At 38.6% G+C, this 13489-nt stretch overlaps 1 protein-coding gene across 1 annotated transcript in view; it reads right to left on the reverse strand.

Moving 5' to 3' along the window:
- The window catches only part of DNAI4 (dynein axonemal intermediate chain 4), an 88419-nt gene that overhangs the window by 74430 nt on the left and 500 nt on the right, over positions 1-13489 (reverse strand).

The raw sequence follows: 13489 nt of genomic DNA on the forward strand, positions 1-13489 counted from the left end.
TGTTTTTGTGCCAATAGCATGCTGTCTTGATGATGACAGCTATGTAGTAGAGGCTAAAGTCTGGGATTGTGATGCCTCCTGCTTTGGTCTTCTTCTTCAAAATTACTTTGGCTATTCGGGGCTTTTGTGGTTCCATATGAATTTTAGAATGCTTGTTCTAGTTTCGAGAAGAATGCTGGTGCTATTTGATTGGGATTGCATTGAATGTGTAGATAGCTTTGGGTAGTATTGACATTTTGACAATATTTATTCTTCCAATCCATGAGCAGGGAATGTCTTTCCATTTCTTTATATCTTCTTCAATTTCCTTCATAAGCTTTCTATAGTTTTCAGCATACAGATCTTTTACATCTTTGGTTAGATTTATTCCTAGGTATTTTATGCTTCTTGGTGCAATTGTGAATGGGATCAGTTTCTTTATTTGTCTTTCTGTTGCTTCATTGTTAGTGTATAAGAATGCAACTGATTTCTGTACATTGATTTTGTATCCTGCAACTTTGCTGAATTCATGTATCAGTTCTAGCAGACTTGTGGAGTCTATCGGATTTTCCATGTATAATATCATTTCATCTGCAAAAAGCGAAAGCTTGACTTCATCTTTGCCAATTTGGATGCCTTTGATTTCCTTTTGTTGTCTGATTGCTGATGCTAGAACTTCCAACACTATGTTAAACAACAGCAGTGAGAGTGGGTATCCCTGTCGTGTTCCTGATCTCAGGGAAAAAGCTCTCGGTTTTTCCCCATTGAGGATGATGTTAGCTGTGGGCTTTTCATAAATGGCTTTTATGATCTTTAAGTATGTTCCTTCTATCCCGACTTTCTCAAGGGTTTTTATTAAGAAAGAGTGCTAGATTTTGTCAAAGGCCTTTTCTGCATCGATTGACAGGATCATATGGTTCTTATCTTTTCTTTTATTAATGTGATGTATCACGTTGATTGATTTGCGAATGTTGAACCAGCCCTGCATCCCCAGCCGCAGCAACTTCTTACTCAACACATCTCCAGAGGCAAGGGAAACAAAAGCAAAAGTGAACTACTGGGACCTCATCAAAATAAAATCTTCTGCACAGCGAAGGAAACAATCAGCAAAACTAAAAGGCAACCGGCAGAATGGGAGAAGATATTTGCAAACGACATATCAGATAAAGAGTTAGTATCCAAAATCTATAAAGAACTTATCAGACTCAACACCCAAAAAACAAATAATCAAATGAAGAAATGGGCAAAAGACATGAATAGACACTTCTCCAAAGAAGACATACAGATGGCCAACTGACATGTGAAAAAATGCTCAATAGCACTCATCAGGGAAATACAAATAAAAACCACAATGAGATATCACCTCACACCTGTCAGAATGGCTAACATTAACAACTCAGGCAACAACAGATGTTGGCAAGGATGCAGAGAAAGAGGGTCTCTTTTGCATTGTTGGTGGGAATGCAAGCTGGTGTAGCCACTCTGGAAAACAGTATGGCGGTTCCTCAAAAAACTAAAAATAGAACTACCCTACGACCCAGCAATTATACTACAAGGCATTTACCCAAGGGATACAGGTGTGCTGTTTCAAAGGGACACATGCACCCCCATGTTTATAGCAGCACTATCAACAATAGCCAAAGTATGGAAAGAGCCCAAATGTCCATCGATGGAAGAATGGATAGAGATGTGGTATATATATATATATATATGGAGTATTACTTGGCAATTAAAAAGAATGAAATCTTGCCATTTGCAACTACGTGGATGGAACTGGAGGGTATTATGCTAAGTAAAATTAGCCAGAGAAAGACAAGTATCATATGACTTCACTTATATGAGGACTTTAAGAGACAAGACAGATGAACATAAGGGAAGGGAAACAAAAATAACAGAAAAACAGGGAGGGGGACAAAATATAAGAGACTCTTAAATACGGAGAACAAACAGAGGGTTACTGGAGGGGTTGTGGGAGGGGGGATGGGCTAAATCGGTAAGGAGCATTACGGAATCTACTCCTGAAATCATTGTTCCACTATATGCTAACTAATTTGGATGTAAATTAAAAACAATAAAATAAAAAAAATAAAGTACTTCTAGATGGAAAAAAAAAAATAAAGTGTGCCCTTAATGTGCCAGCAATCATACTGCATCTTTTTTTTGGTTCACTTTTTAGTACACCTTCTGAGGTCACTATTTCATACTTCTTTCTCCTTGAATATCAACATTTCCTCTCCCATTTTTACTTTCAGCTTATTAAATGAGAAAAATGAGCTAATCAGGTAACTTTCAAATATTGCCACGGTCACAACTATGCACCTGTCTATATCTATGTCTACATTCTCTATTTTTCTCTTCCTACTCTGGACAAATTACCTATGATTCCAGCTTAGGTCAATTTCTCTACTCCTGTACTAAATTCCATTTCTTCCTGCCTATTCAAGGACATTGCTCTAGTAATTCTCTCATGTATCATAAACTTTTCTCAGTCTATTGGATTATTCCTTTCAACATGTAAACATGCTATTCTTTTCTTATCTTAAAAAATTTCTCTTGATTCCATCTACCTCTCCAGTTACCATTCATTCGTCTTTCCTTTAATTATAGCAACTCCTTTGAAAGAACAATTTGTACTTATTGTTTCTCTTTTTTTAATAAAGTAATTAATTAATTAACGTATTCATTTATTTGAGAGAGAGAGACACAGAGCACGTGTGAGTAGGGGAGAGGGGCAGAAGGAGAGAGAATCGTAAGCAGCCTCCACACTCTGTGCAGAGCCTGATGCAGGGCTTGATCCCACAACCCTGGGACCATGTCCCAAGCTGAGATCAAGAGTGGGAAGCTCAACTGACTGACCCACCCAGGCACCCCTATACTTTTTGTTTCTAATATCCCTCCATTTATACTCTCTTGAACCTGATCCAGTCAGGTTTTAGCCCTTATCATTCCACCAAAAGAACGCTTACCAAGGTCCAGTCACTTCCACAATATTAATGCCAATGTTCTCATCTTACTTTCCAGCAGAATTTACACTGCTCCTTTTTTGTTCTTTGACTTTTTTTTTTTTTTAACTTGGATTGCAGGACACTTTTCTTATCCGGTTTTCCTTCTACTTTTTCTGCAGTGTTCATCCTTGGGCTCTTCCTATTTCTGTCTATACTCATAGCCTAGGTGAACTCATCCAATGCATGATTTATAAACCATCTATATGATAATGACTCCCAAATATATATCTCTAACTGTACCTATATCCTCTGAACCCTAGACCTACATACCCATCTCCTTACTTGACATCTCAGATTCAAAATTACCATGTCCAAAATTGAGCTTCTGACAATCTCGCCCTCACCCTGTCCAACAAACCTACTTCTCTTGCAGTCTCCCTCCCTTTTTGTCAAAGATAATGTGATTCTTTCAGTTGCTCAGGTGAAAAAACTTCAAAATATATCCCAAATCCAACCATTTTGTTATCTTCCTTGTTGCCACCATCCTCGTACAAATAACTATCCTATCTCTCTTGGATTGTTGCAGTAGCCTTCTAACTCATCTTCTTGCTTAACATCAGTCCCTTGAAGTCCATTCGCCACATGGCAACCAGAGTGATCCCTTAAAATACAAATTAGATCATGTCACTGCTCTGCTTAAAACCCTCCATTTATTTACCATCGCATTCAGAGTAAAAGCCTAAGTCCTCACTATGACCTAAAAAGTCCTACATGCATCCAGTTAGGTCTCTGACTTTATGTTCAATATTCTCTCCCTTATATACTTTACTCTAGTCACAATGGCATCCTTGATATTGGCAGGCGTATTTCCTTGTCAGAGCCTTTGTCCTTGCTATCCTCTTTACCTGAAATGCTTTTCCCAATAAATAAACATGTTTAGCATCCTTTCTTTGAAGGTCTTTACTTAAAATCACCTTCTTAGTGTGACCTTCCCTGGCTCCTCTATCTAAAATGTCAAATACTCCTCCTCTTAAATATTTCATATCCCCTTGCTTTATTTTTCTCCATAGGACTTATACAACATAATGCATCTTTTACTTATGTATCTTATGAATTAGCTGTCTCCCCACTCCATAGAATTTAAGTTCCATGGGGGTCAAAATTTGGGTTTGTTCAGGGGCACCTGGGTGGCTCAGTTGGCTAAGCATCTGACTTTGACTCAGATCATGATCTCACAGTTCATGAGTTCAAGCCCCGTGTTGGGCTCTGTGCTGACAGCTCAGAGCCTGGAGCCTGCTTCAGATTCTGTGTCTCCCTCTCTCTGTGTTCCTCCTCTGCTTGTGCTCTGTCTCTCTCTCTCTCTCAAAAATAAATAAAGATTTTTTTAAAAAAATTAAAAATGGCACCAGCATTCTTCTCGAAGCTAGAACAAGCAATCCAAAAATTTGTAGGGAACCACAAGAGACCCCGAATAGCCAAAGTAATATTGAAGAAGACCAAAGTGGGAGGCATCACAATCCCAGACTTTAACCTCTACTACAAAGCTGTAATCATCAAGACAGCATGGGCATGGTATTGGCACAAAAACAGACACATAGACCAATGGAATAGAATAGAAACCCCAGAATTGGACCCACAAAAGTATGGCCAAGTAATCTTTGACAAAGCAGGAAAGAATATCCAATGGAAAAAAGACGGTCTCTTTAACAAATGGTGCTGGGAGAACTGGGCAGCAACATGCAGAAGAATGAAACTAGACCACTTTCTCACACCATTCACAAAAATAAACTCAAAATGGATAAAGGACCTGAATGTGAGACAGAAAACCATCAAAACCCTAGAGGAGAAAGCAGGAAAAGACCTCTCTGACCTCAGCCGTAGCAATCTCTTACTCGACACATCCCCAAAGGCAAGGGAATTAAAAGCAAAAATGAACTATTGGGACCTCATGAAGATAAAAAGCTTCTGCACAGCAAAGGAAACAATAAACAAAACTAAAAGGCAACCAATGGAATGGGAAAAGATATTTGCAAATGACATATCAGACGAAGGGCTAGAATCCAAAATTTATAAAGAACTCACCAAACTCCACACCCGAAAAACAAATAATCCAGTGAAGAAATGGGCAGAAAACATGAATAGACACTTCTCTAACGAAGACATCCGGATGGCCAACAGGCACATGAAAAGATGCTCAATGTCACTCCTCTTCAGGGAAATACAAATCAAAACCACACTGAGATACCACCTCACGCCAGTCAGAGTGGCCAAAATGAACAAATCAGGAGACTATAGATGCTGGAGAGGATGTGGAGAAACGGGAACCCTCTTGCACTGTTGGTGGGAATGCAAACTGGTGCAGCCACTCTGGAAAACAGTGTGGAGGTTCCTCAAAAAGTTAAAAATAGATCTACCCTATGACCCAGCAATAACACTGCTAGGAATTTACCCAAGGGCTACAGGAGTACTGATGCATAGGGGCACTTGTACCCCAATGTTTATAGCAGCACTTTCAACAATAGCCAAATTATGGGAAGAGCCTATGAATGGATAAATTGTGGTTTATATACACAATGGAATACTACTTGGCAATGAGAAAGAATGAAATATGGCCTTTTGTAGCAATGTGGATGGAACTGGAGAGTGTTATGCTAAGTGAAATAAGTCATACAGAGAAAGATACCATATGTTTTCACTCTTACGTGGATCCTGTGAAACTTAACAGAAGATCATGGGGGAGGGGGAAGGGAAGGAAAAGAAAAGTTAGACAGGGAGAGAGCCAAACCATAAGAGACTCTTAAAAACTGAGACTAAACTGAGGGTTGATGGGGGGTGGGAGGGAGGGGAAAGTGGATGATGGGCATTGAGGAGGGTACCTTTTGGGATGAGCACTGGATGTTGTATGGAAACCAATTTGACAATAAATTTCATATAAAAAATTAAAAAAAAATTTTTTTTTAATTTGGGTCTGTTTTGTTCCCCGCTGTATCCCTAATGCCTACAATAGTACTCAACACACAGTAGCTGCTTAATAAATATTTGTTGAATAAATCATTATATCTAACTCAAAACATTCAATCTTCATACTCAGATGTTTACCAGCCTACTGGGTGGCTCTAGCTAAATATCTATAAGACATCTCAAACTGAATAGATGCATAATGAAATATCACACTTACTCATAAATCAGTTCTTCCTCTTTTATTCCCCATAGGACCCCAATAGAAAGGAATTAGTGAATGATGTTATATCTATCAATTAGGTAGTCACTGGGATCTTAGGAGAGCATTATCAGTGACCCCCCAAATCTCCACATTCTAAGTTTTATGGGAAGGAACCATGTTTATCATGTCCACAATTTCAGGTCCAGCTATTAGCACTCTGCCTGATAGGCAATCAGAAAATACAGACCACTTTTTGAAAGAAATTAAAAGAAGTACCTGTAGCCAATTATGTTAGAAATTTATGGTATTGGGCACCTGGGTGGCTCAGTTGGTTTAAGGGTCCAACTTCAGCTCAGGTCATGGTCTCATGGTTTGTGAGTTCAAGCCCCACATCTGGCATTCTGCTATCAGCATGGATCCTGCATTGGATCCTCTGTCCCCCTCTCTCGCTCTAGGCATCCCCTGCTTGCACGCACATGCATACTTTCTCTCTCTCTCTGAAAAATAAACACTTAAAAAAATCTGTGGTATGTCTCTAACTACATTAGAAAATAGATATTTCAATAGAGGCAAATTAGAGAAGATAACCACTTTGAGATTTCAGGAAGAGGTAACCACTTTGAAAGCTACTACACCTGAAAATAGAGTCATAATACAAGTGGTCATGTACAGCTGCACATTCTGGAGTTTCCTGAAGCAGGGACCTAGTTTGTTTTGACTCCTGTAACTTCATTATGTAGGGCAATAACTGAAAAATGTAAGGCATTCAATTGGTATCTGTAGAAAGAACTCCTGATAATCACTTCCATGTAAACAGAGGCAAATGACATTAAAAACATACTACATATACACAAATCTATGAAATAACCACAAAAAGAAAAGTAGATGTGGCTTGTGAAAAAGTTTCTGTTTTAGCCCCTTCTTAGTTTAATGGGATGATGGTAATTTTTTTTTAATATAATTTATTGTCAAGTTGGCTAACATATAATGTATACAGTGTGCTCTTGGTTTTGGGGGTAGATTCCCATGATTCATCGCTTACATACAACCATACAACACCCAGTGCTCATCTCAAGTGCCCTCATCAATAGCCATCACCCATTTTCCCCTTTCCCGCCCTCCTCCCCCACCCCATCAACCCTGTTTGTTCTCTGTATCTAAGAGTCTCATGGTTTGCCTCCCTCCCTTTCTGTAACTTTTTTCTCCTTCTCTTCTCCCATGGTCTTCTGTTAACTTTCTCAAGTTCCACATGAGTAAAAACATATGATGTGTATCTTTCTCTGACTTATTTCACTTAGCATAATACCCTCCAGTTCTATCCACGTTGCTGCAAATGACAGGATTTCATTCTTGAAATGATGGTAATTCCAACCTAAACCAAATAAATTTCTTCCATTCATTCCAGTTATTTATAGAACACTTGTTATACATAAGGCCCTGTGCTAAACACTGGCAAAGATACAATATGAATCAGATATAGACCCTAAGGAACTTACAGTCTAATAAAAGAAATAAAACGTGTATATGATTATAATCAAGTACAAAATTGTATTTGCCTCAAAAGAAGTACACAGAAGATGAAATGAGAGTTGTATTAAGATGACTTTGGCTGAGAGGTTTGAACAGAGAAATTATGAGTGACATCTGAGTAGGTCTCGAATTAAGTGGGATTCCAAAGACATATTTGGGGTATGCATATAAATGTGTGTTTGTGTTTGGTGCGGGTGGAGGTGAAGGGGAACAAAGGCATTGGAGCAAGATGAAAAATGCACCCTGAGGAAAAATCTTTGTGAACAATGAAGGTAGAAAAGCATGTGGTATATACAGGGAATCTTAAATGATTCAATTAAATACATGAAGGAAAACAAAGTTAACCTTTATAAAAGTAAAACAGCCAGGCTAAGTCTGGAATTTTTTACACAAGCAAGAGAGTGTCTTCGAAGGTTTTTAAGCATAAGAGTAAAGTGACTTAAACTATGCTTCAGAAAAATTTAGCTCTATGCAGCACATACTAGAAGTAAGATTAGTTAAGATGCTATGGGAATAGTCCAAGTGAGAAGTAATCAAGGTTTAACACAGGTGGCAGATGTAGAAATAAAACAAATACAACATATACCATGTATTAAGCATGTCTTTTTATCTTTGCATTTTGATGCTTTGACATCTAAGAACTTGTTCATCCTGGAGGGAATGCCCCTCCCAAGGCTAATGGATGCCTATACACAGTAAGGGCTCACTTATAAGCACCCTTATACAAACCAACCAATCCAGAGCCTAAACCCTTAACAACCTTTATCAGGCTGTCACGGAGATCTCATTCTCTGGGCCACTATCCACCTGCCCTAATCACCCTTGGGACAGGAATCAGACAATTAGAGATAGTCCCTATAACCAGAGCCTTCTGAAATTATTTAAATGAGCTCATTGTAAACCTGCTTATTCTGCTTTGTCTGTTCTTCCCACAGAAACCACAATAAAGGTTCGTGCCCATATTTCTTCTTGCTTGTTCTACCTCCAGACTGGCTCTTGTGCTTTCCCATGTGGTCCCCTGTGTGGCATGGCATGCCATGTATCCTGTTTCTAGGGATCCATGAGTATTTAAAAAAATTTCTCCCCTCATAATAGTTATTTCCCTGTCAAAGTGTCTTACATACCTGATTAGAACATAACTCAGGCACCCTTAAAAGACAGCAGATACAGAACTGATCAGAATTGGTAACAGATAATAACAATACTACTTAAATTTTAAATTTCAAAGACCTTCCATCTATATTCTCTAGTTCAATTCTTATAATAACTTGTAAGATATTTAATAGTCATGTTTTACAAATAAGAAAACTAAAACTCAAAGGTCAATTTAAATTTTTTTTTTTAATGTTTATTTATTTTTGAGACAGAGAGAGACAGAACATGAACGGGGGAGGGTCAGAGAGAGAGGGAGACACAGAATCTGAAACAGGCTCCAGGCTCTGAGCGGTCAGCACAGAGCCCGACGTGGGGCTCGAACTCATGGACCATGAGATCATGACCTGAGCCGAAGTTGGACGCTCAACCGACTGAGCCACCCAGGCGCCCCTCAAAGGTCAATTTAAATGCTCAAACTCATCCAATAATTCAGAGGCTATTAATCTGTTTATTTGTAAATTAAGGTTAATAATAGTACCTACCTCATTGAGTTAAGGTGATGATTAAATTAGTCTTCACTTTTTTTTTTAATATTTATTTATTATTTTTGAGCCACAGAGAGATAGAGTGTGAGCGGGGGAGGGGCAGAGAGAGAGGGAGACACAGAATCTGAAGCAGGCTCCAGGGTCTGAGCTGTCAGCACAGAGCCCGATGCAGGGCTCAAAATCACAGACTGCAAGATCATGACCTAAGCTGAAGTCAGATACTTAACCGACTGAATCACCCAGGTGCCCCTAAATTACTCTTCACTTCTAAAACACAATAAGAAGTTAAATTGTAGACATGTTCATATTAGATATCAGTGATATCTTGATGGAGCCGTCTGGTAGCAGTTAAAAATGCAAGAGTAAAGTGAATTTTAAGGAATAGAAGTGAAAGCTGGAGATTCAGATTTGAGAATCTCTGTATGAAGATTATAAGAAATGAACTGAGTCCCAAAATAAAAACCTAAAGGCATAAAAAGAAGGTAATAGAACCAAGGGGAGAAACTGGAGATAGTAAAAGAAATCAGAAAAGAGGTATTTGAACCAGTAAAGTTCAGGGATAACTTAAATTTATTGAGGAAGATCAATACTGTCAGATGCTGCAGAGAGGTAGAAGTTAAGAAAGCCCATTGAAGTTGGTGACTTTTGAAACCTTTAGATAACTCATTATTGACCTTTGAATAGTTTCTGTACAGAAATGGAGACAACAGATTGCAAGGGTTGAAAAGTGAACATAGATGTTCTGGTCCAACATGTAAAGACCACAAAAGTCATCAATCTTATTTTTATAACAAGATAAAAGCTTAGCAAACTGAAAATCAACAGGTTTTTCAGATCCATCATTTAGTTTATAGGCAAACCACTGGCCTGAAAGTTGGACAGGCAGGAGAAAACAGAGAATCACAATTTACTGAGAGTAGAAACTTTGCAACTAGGGCCAGCAAATGGTAGGAAAACTTAAAGGATAACTGACTAATTGCTGGAGACTGAGTGTAGACTAATTTGAAAGGTAAAAATTCCTGAGGGCCCAGCCACACACGGAGGCCCACCATGAGACTCATCGGGCTCTTGGGATGATCAGAGAAAAACTCCCTAATAATTTCAGCAGGGAGATAGGGCATAACTATTCTAAAATATACTCAGAATGTTCAGTTTTCCTTAACAAAGGCCTGCCCTCAAGGAAAACTATTTTATCAGAGCCTAACCAATGTGGGGGGAAGGAAATACACAACTCCAAGACCCTCTAGACTTCTTGTTCCACCTAAGGAAAAAAAATCTAACACTTATGAAGGTCACAGTGAAGGGACAAACGCCCACTAAAAGACTAAGACTAATCATGGGATTATAGAACACTTCCTCTCCCCCCAACATCTTATCACCACACCAAGAGGTCACCTGTACAGTAACAGGGGACTGGAATGGGAAGAAATGCAAGGCTCAGACTCTATGAAGGAGTCTCTAGGGAAACCTAAAAAACAGAGGAGACAAAAACAAGGACACCAGAGGAAACTGAAGCCTCAAAAACCCACCACACAGCCCAATTTCCAGTCAGATAGACACAAAATCTCACATTAAAGGCTTATTTTCCTCAGTTCATATTACCTGATGCAACATGTTCGTTTTCAACAAAAAATTACAAAGCATATCAAAGGGACAAAGAACAGTCTGAAAAAACAAAGCAAGCATTACAGCCAGACTAAGATATAGCAGAGAGTTCAGAATTGTCAAGAATAGGAATTTAAAATAATTATGATTAATATGCTAAGGACTCTAGGGGCACCTGGGTAGCTCAGTCGGTTAAGGGTCCAACTCTTGATTTTGGCTCAGGTAATGATCTCACAGTTTGTGGGATTGAGCCCCACAACGAGCTCTAGGCTGACAGCGTGGAGCCTGCTTGGGATTCTCTCTCTGTCAAAATAAATAAATGAACTTAAAAAAATATGCTGAGGACTCTAATAGAAAAAGTGGATAACATGAAAACTCTAAGAAAGAATCAAAAGGAAATGAATGAACATGTAAGAAAGGAGAATGAAGGAACTAGGCAGAGAAGTGGGATAAAAGCATTGAAGAAAGAGTGGTTGTTTTTACCATGAAAGGAGATTGCTCATATTCCTAAGCTAATAGAAAAGATCTAATATAGGAAAAACTGGAGTGAGAAAATGGAAAATTGGTAAATACATGTTTTATGAGATTCTTTTCAAGTTCAGGATTAAGTCCTAAAAGGAGAAAGATGAGAAATAACATTGGTTAAAAGGAGAAAGATGAGAAATAACATTGGTTACTGGTCAAACCAATGGTTGTAAACTTTAAAGTCTATGAAATTTTGCTTTAATTGGGTAACCTGGCTATCTCAAAAAATGAAGATTATACTACTTCCCATCTCCCACCTGATTCTTTCCTTAATAGGTAATTTCCTACAAATTTGTCATTATGTAAGAAATTCCCAAGAGAATTTTTCTAATCCTCTCAGCTACTATGAGAGTTACAAGACTTTTTAAAAAAAATTCACATGAATTCAACACAATTTTACTTTCAGATCTCCATACCTACAAGTAAAACAAAAATCAGACAGGATGAGCAGTAACCAATATTAGGCTCAGTCAGCAAATTCTTATGAGTGCCTTCTTCATTGAAGGCAATAGCAGTGAACAAAACAAAAATGCCTGTTCCATGGAGTTCGACAATTTGGGTGAAGACAGAATAATGAAAAAGTGTATCATATACCAAGGAGGGATAAGTTTTATGGATGTTCACCCAAGGTTGAGGAACTGGATATATTGGTAATTAGAAATATTATTATTTTATGACGGGTGGATTAAAAAAAATGTTTTGGTTTTGAGAGAGAGAACGTGCACATAAGTGGGGGAGGGGCAGGAGAGAGGGAGGAGGGGAGAGAGAGCGAGAGAGAAACCTCTTGTGGCTGGAACCCATGAACCATGAGATCATGACCTGAGCTGAAATCAAGTCAGACGCTTAACTGAACTGAGCCATCCAGGCGCCCTGAGAAGGATTTTTTGTTAAGGTGACACGTGAAGGAAATGTGAGTCACGAGACTAACTGGGGGTGCAATATACCAAAGAACAGCAAATGCATAAGCCTTAAAATGGGAAAATAATGTGCCTTACATTGTTGTGAAACAATGAGCCAAAGGAAAGGGTCCAAGGTGAGATCCTGTGGGTCTGTAATGACATGAGCTTTTTACTCACATAGAAAAACTGGAGGGTTTTGAGAAGAGCCACAGTGATTACTAAGTTTGGGGTATTAGAAGACCATTTAGGTGGTTACTGTGATGTGATAGGGACTTACATTAGGGAGGTAGTCTTGATTTATTTTGCAGGTAGAAATGATAGAATCTGCTGATGGAGTGGGGCATTAATGAAGTCAAGGGAAACTCCAAGGTTGTTTATTGTGTAATTGGAAGAGTGGAAACTCTCATTTACTGAAATGTCAAAGACTGCAAAATATATAAGGGGTTGGGGGGGATTAGTTTTGCATATAAATTTGGAGATGCCTATTAACTTCTAAGTGCAGACATTGATTTTTTTAGTCTGGATTTTGGAAGAGGTGCTGGCTAGAAATATAAACTTGTGAGTCATTAGTATATAGGTGATTTTTAAAGGCATAACGCAATAGTGAAAAAAAAAGGTGTTTAAAAACTGACCCCAGCAACACTCCAATATTTAGATATGAAAAGAAGAAAAGTTACCACTAGCAAAGTAATTTGAAAACAAGTAGCCATAAACCAAAGAGAGAACTAGGGAGGGCTGGTGTCCAAGAAACCAAACGAAGTGATTCAAAACTTGAGAAGTAGGAGGGTTAAGAAGAAACTGAGGAATGGCCATTGCATTTGGATGCACGCCTATTGCTGACCTTCACGCAAACTATTTTGGTGTTGTGGTGGAATGGAAAAAAGACCCTGAGAACCATATTCTGGAGAGAATGTAAGGATCTCCCCCAAGAACTTTCAACAAGTTCTATTAAAGATTAGCTGAGCTAGTGGAGATTGGAGAAGAGATGCTGAAGGTCTGAGAAGAGAACAAAAGTGGTCCGGAAGTGTGGGAGAATGGATGAATCAGAAAACTTTAGTGCAATTGCTGGGCAGCACTAAAGAACCATTTGAAGTTGTAAGCGAAACAAGTCCACTGAGTTGTGTGCTCTTCTCCAACCTCTCGTTCAAGTGTTGCAGAAATGGCAGAACATTAGCAGGAATGGGTTTTAAAAGCACGATAGCA

The sequence above is a fragment of the Felis catus genome, chromosome C1 (assembly GCF_018350175.1).
Source record: "Felis catus isolate Fca126 chromosome C1, F.catus_Fca126_mat1.0, whole genome shotgun sequence".
Taxonomy (NCBI): Eukaryota; Metazoa; Chordata; class Mammalia; order Carnivora; family Felidae; genus Felis; species Felis catus.